The sequence below is a fragment of the Coregonus lavaretus genome (genome assembly GCF_964263955.1).
Source record: "Coregonus lavaretus genome assembly, chromosome: 5".
NCBI classification, from domain to species: Eukaryota; Metazoa; Chordata; class Actinopteri; order Salmoniformes; family Salmonidae; genus Coregonus; species Coregonus lavaretus.
Genome location: NC_139992.1, coordinates 14,035,405 through 14,046,515, shown reverse-complemented (window position 1 = coordinate 14,046,515; position 11,111 = coordinate 14,035,405). Strand labels below are relative to the sequence as shown.

General features: G+C 40.8%; 1 protein-coding gene across 1 annotated transcript in view; it reads right to left on the bottom strand.

The window, feature by feature from the left end:
* Positions 1–8,450, bottom strand: part of LOC311129533 (ras-related protein Ral-B-like) — a 41,018-nt gene extending 32,568 nt beyond the window's left edge. The window contains exon 1 of the mRNA XM_084161830.1: positions 8,298–8,450. The gene's annotated coding sequence lies outside the window, so the exon portion shown is untranslated. The remainder of the gene's footprint in view (positions 1–8,297) is intronic.
* Positions 8,451–11,111: the final 2,661 nt, after the last annotated feature.

Below are 11,111 nucleotides of genomic sequence, written 5' to 3'. Positions count from 1 at the left end.
TTAAATAAAGGTTACTAAAAATATATACCCATGGCTTCTCTTCGGAGTAATTTGTTGTCATAGTCCCCTCCTCTACGTGGTGGATGAACTTTTTCGATTCCAACGCAATTAATTAATAGAATAATTTTGTTCTATAAAGTGTCTCGCAACTGACAAGGTGATATCTTGACGTCTAATAGTAGATTTATGTTCTCCAAGATGTACTTTCAAGGCGTGGGATGTTTTTCCAATATAAATCTTATTACAAGAACACTGTAACATATAAATAACTCCTTTAGTAGTGCAACTTATACATTACTTTATCTCATAGGTCCTAGTAGTCTGAGTGCATACAAAGTCAGAACATTTCCTTATGGTGCTACAAGAGGTACAAGATCTACAGGGGAAGCATCCTTTATGAATGTCTCTTTACTCTCTCTGACCACATCTGATTGTGACACTCATCTCTATCCCACACATCCCACTCACTCAGATGCTATGTGGCCATAGTGGCTTGGAATCAAACCATCCCAGTGAGAGCAATGGTGATGGCAACAGACATATCAGCCCCACATCCCACTGACACAGCAGACTCCAGACCCCTGACGCTCTGTCTATCTCCAACTACACCCACAGTTCCATTACCATGATAGAGAGAGGGGCGGCTGGCGCTCGACATGACCGGGAGAATGCCACACATCTGCAGTGGCATGTACTGTAATCTGCCTGAGAGGCCCTCGAGCAGCGTCCCGGCACAGGCAGGGACAGAGACACTGACACACAGCCAGAGCCAGTCAAATGGGATTTAGGCCAACTACCTCAATAGAGCACAGGCAGGCACAGAGAGACACTACCATACAAAGCAGGCACAAAGAGAGACAGTCTAACATACAAATGTGATTTAGGCCTTCCTCAACAGAGCACACAGTCAGGGACAGTGTGTCTCACTTCGTAGAGCATGGCGCTCGCAACGCCAGGGTTGTGGGTTTGATTACCACAGGGGACCAGTATGGAAATGTATGCACTCACTACTGTAAGTCGCTCTGGACAAAAGCGTCTGCTAACTGACTAAAATGTAAAGGTAGGCCAAGGCTATGAGACCGTGGGACATTGTTGTTCATTGATAAATTGGAGTGTAGCATGGTAGGGGCCTGTGGTACAGCTACGGCTAGTCTTGTTTCCTAAATGTTCAGAACATGACCTTATGTAATCTGTACTACAGTAGAGTAAGAGGGGATAAGAATAACCTTCGCAACGACGGTCCAGACCGACCTACTTCAAAATAGGGCCCTGTTTGCTTTTTTGTAATTTTGCTTGGTGTTAAAATTAAAATAATCACAAAAAGGTTAAACACAGACTCCAAACATTGGATTCCATACCATTTAGGCCTAACATGCCAACCAGACCGCACGACCGCATGTTGATTTTGTCCACCCACACCAGACGTGATCAGGACACGCAGGTTGAAATATCAAAACGAACTCTGAACCAACTAAATTAATTTGGGGAAAGGTCGAAAAGCATTAAAACATTTATGGCAATTTAGCTAGCTAGCTTGCTGTTGCTAGCTAATTTGTCCTGGGATATAAACATTGGGTTGTTATTTTACCTGAAATGCACAAGGTCCTCTACTCAGACAATTAATCTACAAATAAAAGGGTAAACAGAGTTTGTTTCTAGTAATCTCTCCTCCTTCAGGCTTCTTCTCCTTCTTTGGACTTTAAATGGCGGTTGGCAACCAACTTTAAGGTGCATCATCACTACCAAATGGACTGGAGTGTGGACCTCAGTTCATCTTTCAATCACCACGTGGGTATATGCTCCTAAAAACCAATGAGGAGATGGGAGAGGCAGGACTTGCAGCACGTCAAGCATCACAAATAGAACCAAGTTCTATTTTAGCGCCTGGCTACGCCGACGCTTGTTGACACGCGCGAGTAGTGTGGGTGCAATGATTGAATAACATGTATGTGTACATTTATTTTGCAACGCTCGCGCATGTGACGCGAGCAGTGTGGTCAGCATGTAAGGAGGACATCTGATTCTTGTCGAAGCCTGTTCCTATGGTAGTGAGCCTATGCTTAGACTTAACTTCCTGTGTTAGGAGCACTGGCTCAGGGGGACCAGCCACCTCCCAGGGCTTGCTGGGACATGCAGTGAGGAAACAAGCATTTTGTGAAGACGTCCCTGGCTTCAGTCAGAGAGATAGACATGGTAGGAAGGAAGGAAAATGAGAGAGACAGAGAGAGACAGAGAGAGACAGAGAGAGACAGAGAGAGGGAGACAGAGAGAGATAATATATATATAGACATATGACATTTGAAATGTCTCTATTCCTTTGGAACTTTTGTGAGTGTAATGTTTACTGTTCATTTTACTTTTGTTTATTATCTATTTCACTTGCTTTGGCAATGTAAACATATTTTCCCATGCCAATAAAGCCCCTTAAATTGAATTGAAATAGAATTGAGCGAGAGAAAACAAGTAGGAAAATATATTCTCAGCTTGTAAAGATATTCTCAGCTTCAGCCAGAGAGAGAGAGAAATATGTGAAATGAAGGAGAGAAAGGAAAGGGAAAGGGGGAAATAAGGAAAGATGGATACAAAAACCACAAACTAGCTGGCAGATACATGAAGTTAAGCAGGGCCAAAAAGACAAGTTAGAAGAACCCTTTTTCCTCATGTAGGCCTACTTTTTCCCTTGTCAAAGTCAGCAGACCATGAGTGGGTCTGGGCTCTGGGTGAATTTGAGCAGAGTTGGAGGAGAGGTGGAGGAGCTGACTGGGTGACAGACAGGGGTATGTTATGGGGAGAGAAGAGTCTGCCTCAGCCCAGCCTCCGTAGAGAGGCTCTGCTAGTAGACATGTTTATGGTCCAGAGAGAGTGAAGGGCTAGTACCCACAACCACTCAGACCTGGGGTCAATTTATATTTGAAATCATTTAAAAAACTTTTAGCGTTTGCTTTAGTCTACCTGGAGTACCAGGCGGGCGGGGTTTGCATCTTTTGGGACTCTTCTATTGGTTCCATTTAGCCAGGCAAGCTCAATCAAGCACATCTAAAGTATTTTGAATTTCAAGTGTCTCCTCTCTCCAGCAGGCACAAGGGGCAGCCAACAGGGCATTAATCACCAGGAGGTCACTGATAGGAGCTGACACTCACAACACAATATGCAGCATTCCCTCTGACCCAGAGCAGTAGATTGATGGCATAATGATCGGTCTCTCTCTGTCTCTGAGAAATTGAGCTCTTCCCAAGATGTCATATAAAATAACTATGTCTGTGCCGGTCTAACCCAACCTCAGATACCATCACATTCTGAAATATTTTTTTTGAAGACAGGGTAGAAGGCCAGGCCAGAGTAAGTAATCTAAGGTCACTTGGAAGGTTGTTAAAAGTGAATGAGGTTCCTGGTCTCGAATCAGAGCTAACTGAACCGTGGTTAGGTTAAACTGGAAAGAAAGCACCCTGGAGGAAACACATCGTTTTGGCTCTCCTGCTACTTGTATATCAGATAATACTCCTCATATTCTTTCTGCTTTAACAGGAAGTAACCATAGGGATTATGTTAGAAAGAAACATTCTAAACGAAAGAGCCTCGAGTAGCTCGGAGACAGTGAAAATAAACATCCAGTGCCTGAGTGAGTGCCTTGGGGCTTGGGGGGGGGAATATAAGAAATTCAGGGCCAGTCCAGTCTCATTCTCAGGACCTTTCTCCACCTCTTAGAAACAGAGATGGAGCCAGTCCTTCACAAGCAGTCAGGGAAATAACGCGGCTTCTCTGAGATAAAACAGCAGCATGATATCAAGGCCGAATTCCTGACAGTTTTTTACATATTCTAATATAATATTCATATTTCTGATTACATACAATAATAGCGGTAATAAAATGTAAAACAAATGTAAAATTGCGGTAAATATTCCATATTTGGGATTTGCATAGGCTCTTGAGGAACTCATACATCTCTGTTAGCCTCATTGAAGCTACAAAACTGTCAGTGTTCAACCTTAACATGTTCTTCTTCTTCAATGAGGTTTAACGGAGGTTGGCATCCAATAAATTAAATGTTGCATTACCGCCACCAACTAGACTGGAGTATAACTCCATTATACTTTGCGTGAAAAAACAAACAAAATAATAATAATAAATCAATATTTCTCACACCTAAGAACCTCCCTCCTACACACTGCTGTCACATGCACCTACAGTTGAAGTCGGAAGTTTACATACACCTTAGCCATTTTTCACAGTTCCTGACATTTAATCCTAGTAAAAATTCCCTGTCTTAGGTCAGTTAGGATCACCACTTTATTTTAAGAATGTGAAATGTCAGAATAATAGTAGAGAGAATGATTATTTCAGCTTTTATTTCTTTCATCACATTCCCAGTCGGTCAGAGGTATACATACACTCAATTAGAATTTGGTAGCATTGCCTTTAAATTGTTTAACTTGGGTCAAACATTTCGGGTAGCCTTCCACAAGCTTCCCACAATAAGTTGGGTGAATTCTGGCCCATTCCTCCTGACAGAGCTGGTGTAACTGAGTCAGGTTTGTAGGCCTCCTTGCTCGCACATGCCTTTTCAGTTCTGCCCACACATTTTCTATAGGATTGAGGTCAGGGCTTTGTGATGGCCACTCCAATACCTTGACTTTGTTGTCCTTAAGCCATTTTGCAAGTATGCTTGGGGTCATTGTCCATTTGGAAGACCCATTTGCGACCAAGCTTTAACTTCCTGACTTATGTCTTGAGATGTTGCTTCAATACATCCACATAACTTTCCTTCCTCATGATGCCATCTATTTTGTGAAGTGCACAAGTCCCTCCTGCAGCAAAGCACCCCCACAGCATGATGCTGCCACCCCCGTGCTACACGGTTGGGATGGTGTTCTTCAGCTTGCAAGCAACCACGATTTTTCCTCCAAACATAACGATGGTCATTATGGCCAAACAGTTCTATTTTTGTTTCATCACACCAGAGGACATTTCTCCAAAAACTACAATCTTTTCTCCATGTGGCTTTTTTATGGCGGTTTTGGAGCAGTGGCTTCTTCCTTGCTGAGTGGCCTTTCAGGTTATGTCGATATAGGACTCGTTCTACTGTGGATATATATACTTTTGTACCTGTTTCCTCCAGCATCTTCACAAGGTCCTTTGCTGTTGTTCTGGGATTGATTTGCACTTTTCGCACCAAAGTACGTTCATCTCTAGGAGACAGAACGCGTCTCCTTCCTGAGCGGTATGACGGCTGCGTGGTCCCATGGTGTTTATACTTGCGTACTATTGTTTGTACAGATGAACGTGGTACCTTCAGGTGTTTGGAAATTGCTCCCAAGGATGAACCAGACTTGTGGAGGTCTACCATTTTTTTTCTGAGGTTTTGGCTGATTTCTTTTGATTTTCGCATGATGTCAAGCAAAGAGTTTGAAGGTAGGCCTTGAAATACATCCACAGGTACAACTCCAATTGACTCAAATGATGTCAATTAGCCTATCAGAAGCTTCTAAGGCCATGACATAATTTTCTGGAATTTTCCAAGCTGTTTAAAGGCACAGTCTACTTAGTATATGTAAACTTCTGACCCACTGGAATTGTGATACTGTGAATTATAATTGAAATAATCTGTCTGTAAACAATTGTTGGAAAAATTACTTGTGTCATGCAAAGTAGATGTCCAAACCGACTTCCCAAAACTATAGTTTGTTAACAAGATATTTGTGGAGTGGTTGAAAAACCGACTTCAACTGTAAGCTTGACACCTGTAACAATATAATGTATTCGGCACAAAAGCTAGTACGGGATAGCTGAAATATCCTAACATCACTGTGTCAGGCAAAGACCCAACATCAAAACTCAAAAGAACAGACAATGACTCTTCTGTTTCACCACTCACGCCACCCTGTCTGCGTCGCACCAAATGACGAGCATCACAAACACCGGGAATCTTCCTCTTCAGTTGGTCCGCTTTCACATTTACCGCTACCCCAGTAATCACTCCTTTCAATGGCGCCCTTTTCTTGAGAGCAAAACAAGTCACATCTCTTGCCCCCTTCGTTTGGCGCGGAGTGCCTGCTCCCTCTGACCAGCAGAAACACAAACAATTATCACAAGACCACTTCTGGTTACCTTCTCCGATTCCACAGCACCCAACTCCAACCCTGAAACCACAAATGGATCAGCCAAAAGGCAGGGGTACACTTTCATCAAAAATTGCACTCCTACCATCACAGACTCATCTTTATAACTTAAATGTGATGACAATACAACAGAACAGATGAACAGGAATTACATTTACTCTAACAGGCAGCCAAAAAAAGATATATCTTAAAGCCACGTCCCAGCTAAGCAATGGTTTCTTGAGGAACTGCAGGGGTTCCTTGAGGATCTCCAGAGTTCCTCGAGTCACCACAAAAAAATGCAATAGTGTCAGCAAAATGCATCATACAGGGATGATTTCTGTATTTTGAAAGTTACAAATCTTGAAAACTTGATTGCCGACAAGCAAAACATTTTGGGAGTATGTCAACAATGGACTAATGAAACAAACACCAAAAGATAGTTTTTGGGTGGAGTTTACCTTTAAGGTTGCTGCACTCCAGAGTCCAATGTGGCACTAGCACATGACAGAACAGAGGAACATATAACCTAGTAAAAATGTCTGGGTCTTTTCCAGGCTGTATTCCTTCAGGGACTGAATTAAACTAGGACTTGCTCCACCCTCAGGCACAGAGAGCTTCACATGGGGATATTACTATTACACAGCTCAGTGTCTTACATTACCATATCACAGTAGTGTGTGTGTGTGCCCCTCCCACACCCTGGTGATGAGAAGGGTGCTGCTGTTCCACACCATATGGCCCCTTAGACTGTCATGTCATGTGATAAAGGCCACATGTAAAGGTTACACCCAACCATAACAACAACAGTAACAAGCAGCAGCAAAATAACAGACATGCAGTAATCAAAACACAACCAAAAAGCAATATTTAAGTAATTTCTAAACTTCCTAAAGGCTACATGACATGACTGTTGTTGAGCATACCCAGGATGGATCTGTGTTATTATTAGCCTACATACTTTCAACATCTAACAGAATTCAGGCTTAGGACCATAAATACTCTGCATCGGTACCAAATTAAAATGCCATTACTTAGTAGCTTTGCTCTGTTAACCTGGTGACATATTTTGACCAGGCAGTACACGTCATTCCTTTTCAGAGAGCCAAGATACTAAACCATGAATAATAGGCATGTCCTAATGTACAGACAAGATGTGGAAAATACAGTTTGCTGACTAGTCAGATTTCACTATACACACATGCATGTGAGCTACCTTGGGTGTGTCCACCTCATCAGACATGAGTAAAATAAATGTATGCATGGTACAAACATGTCGGCAGCACAGTGTTTACGTGCATAAGGAAAATAAGGAACAAGCTGTAAAGTGTCTACTTATACAGATTATCGGGTTGTTGCAGTCAGAGTACCCCTAAATAACAGTGTTTTAACAGCATGGTCAGTTAGGATCATCCATGGTAGACCCTGGGAGAGCTGAATGAAACATTGTATCTGGGGAAGCCATCAGAGATAGAATTGCCTAACACACTGTTATTGTATCTAATGTGTAGCCTAGCTAATAGGCCTACTGCATCTAATGTTACGATAGGCTACTAAAGGAAAAAAAAATCAGTGACCTATACAGGATGAAGGCTGTATAGGCCACGGAGACAGTGCAAGCGTCACTGGGAAAGCGTCAATCAACATAACATTTGTAGGCTATGATTAATATGATTTGTTATTAAAACAGCAGACTACTAGAAAAATAAATAAACATAAGAAAATATTGCTGTGATAGAGTAGCCTACCCATCAATGATCGTTGTTTAGGCCTTTTTACAAGAGCAACATTATAGCAATATTGTTCGTTTTAGTCCATAATACCGCCAACTGCAACAATGTATCGAAATACAATGATACATTGACTGTCTCCAAAGGACGTATATTATCCTCGTGCCACATCTCCGTTACCGCCTGCCTCGGGGAGTGTGCTTTCAATTGGATCAGTGCAACTGGTAAAGGCCCTACCACTATTTGGAATTATTGTATTTTCTTCGTTTCAAAAGACCAGTCACAAATACGGACATAAAGATTTTCAGATACCAATCTAGGCAGATCTTCCTTCCTTCCTTCCTTCCTTCCCTCCCTCCCTTCCTTCCTTCCTTCCATCTCACTTTTTAAGAACAGAGAAGTAGCCAAAGCCTATGGCGCCATAAATATTCTGTAATAAATATATATTTATGAGATATTTACGAAAGCTTACCAAAGCAAGATTTTGACTTCTCCCCTTTCTTGCTGCTATCTTGATGAGCGCGTTAATGGTGCATACCGAGGCATAGGGCTGCCGAGTATCACTAATTTAAAACAGACCGACTGACTGTCCGCTACAACACAAAACCCCACCTTCCGGACGTGCACCGAGGAAGAAACATGACAGGATATGATGTCAAGAGCCTAGATCGTCACTAGTTACCACAGCCACAATGCCATAAACCCCGCCTATTTCTACAATTTATCTTCTTAAAATTTGATTTTAAACCTCACCTTAACCCTAACCTTAACCACACTGCTAACCTTATGCCTAACCTTAAATTGAGACCAAAAAGTTAATTTTAGTTTTCATTAATTTTTACGATATACCCAATTTTTACATTGTGGCTGTGGTAACTATTGAAAACCAGCTCTCAGGCGCAGGCGTTCTCCAAATGGGCCCGTTTCAACATAATACAATACATCCTTCCTTCCCTCCTTACTTGATGTAGTACGGTTATCTCTGATCGGCCGTGACATGGATTGGTCAAAGATATGGGATAAATCTCTCCTTTCACCAGTCTATCTGTGTTAGTGCAGTGAGCTACTTTATGAAAGTGAGGATTGTGTTTGAAAGCATTTGAATAGGCACACTGCACTCTGTTGTATGAATACTGATATTAGTTACTGATATGTGTATAACTAATTCTGCACATATTTTTGTGTGTTCATAAATGATCGGTTATATTTTGTCTGGCTTTCTTTATGGATTACATATGGTAGATGGTTGTGGTAGATGTGTAGGATGTCTCTGCTGAGATAGGCCAGGGCTCTCCAACCCTGCTTCTGGAGAGCTACCCTCCTTTAGGTTTTAAAGGAGGGTTGGAGAGCCTTGGCCTAGGCCTATACGTTTGTTGATACAAATAGAATAGGATCGAATCTTAGAATATAATATAATCTTAGAATATAATTGCATTTTAGAATATAATCTTAGAATAGAATAGAATAGACTGACATGTCAAAGGAAATTAGACAAAAATGATGTGACCTATTATGGGGGAATAATAAAAATAATAATCATACTCTATGCTTCCAAAAAAATAATGTGTTATAATGATTTAACATTCCATTAGCCAGCTATTTGTCTCTAATTGGCATATTTACACAAATTATAGGGGCAATTCAAGTTATGGAGCTAACAGATAAGATTTGACCAATTATTTTAGAAATACTTATTTTTGATAGTTTTACAATGACAGAAGATATTCCATTGTCATTTGATTGACTGCTGATTTGATAAGGAAGATGAATCACAGTAGCATAATTGACGTATAGTTATTTTTATAGGGTCAAGGCCGATGTTGAATGGAATATTTCAGTATCGTAAATAATCACATGCTTTTCATAGTATTTAAAGTCCAGTAGGATTTGCTAGAGGCCTATGTTGTCTTTTTCCTTTTATGGCATGGATATAGTAATCTATATCGTATATAGTAATAAAGTGAATTACACTGACAGGCTAAATTTCCATTTGACCAAATGCAACTGCAAATAGTAGGCTATCACATGCTTTTTAGTGTTGGGGAATGGTTTCTCCTTTTCAATTGAGAGACACCCACCCTTCCTGATCAAACTACAACATGCCCCTCCTTCTGAAATGTTCAAAAAGCATGGATGATCACAGAAGAGCAGCAAAACCCAACGAAGAGGAACAGGTGGGATATCAAGTATCAAATCCGTAAGTTTGCTCTCTATAATGTAACTTTAAACTAAAGTATCAATGTATAGGCTATTCAACGATGCAGTAAGTGGGTTCAGCTTGGGCTGTGTAGCCTAGGCTATGTAAAATGTACCTTAAAATAAAAATAAAATGCAATATGTTTTTATTAAGCTATTGAAATGGTGTTGTTTAGTAAGGTATTTTAAAATCATAATATATGATGACATTGAAAGCAAAAATTATTCTAACGTAACAAGTAGGCAATGGCAAATCATCATCTCTTTGACATTTTACATTTAAGTAATTTAGCAGAAGCTCTTATCCAGAGCGACTTACAGTTAGTGAGTGCATACATTTTTCATACTGGCCCCCCGTGGGAAACGAACCCACAACCCTGGAGTTGCAAGTGCATTGCTCTACCAACTGAGCTACATTTTACACTGTGAAAAGCTTCTGGTGCTCATACTGTTGCTCATCTTTTGTCACATGTGGGTTTCACTTCTAAAATGCACTTAATATAATATAGTAGCCTATTGACAAAGGAGATGTGTACAGTAAGTAGCCTATCCTTCATCTTGAGATAGGAGTACTTTACATTTTACTGACTAGGTTATAGTACTACTGTAGTAGGGAACTGTATAATGTAACAGAAAACTGTAAATTATACAGTCATTTTGGGTATTATCAACAGTAAAATATTCAGAAACATTTTACTGCAGCATACTGTAAATTCTGGTGCATTGTGTGAAAATGTTGTGGGCGGGGCAAAGAATTGCTGTATTTCATATGGTACTATAATTCCAACCCACAGAATACAGTACCGTACCATATCTTTGGAGCGCCAAAAACCTTTTGACCACTACTGTGTGCATGGTATTGTTGTTTCTGGCTCATCAAAATATTTTGAGGCGTGCCTTGTAAGAGGCTATATTTGTTGCACCGGTGAGTGAGAATGCTGTACCAATTTAACTCCTATGTGATTGTAGTGCACCAAGTAAACTGGACAGATTGGAGTGGCATCAAGTCTTAAACCTTAAATGGTTGAACATTTTGCGATGTCCTTTATGTCTTGTGAACAGAGTGCCCCGTGGTGGTGGGGTTATGGTA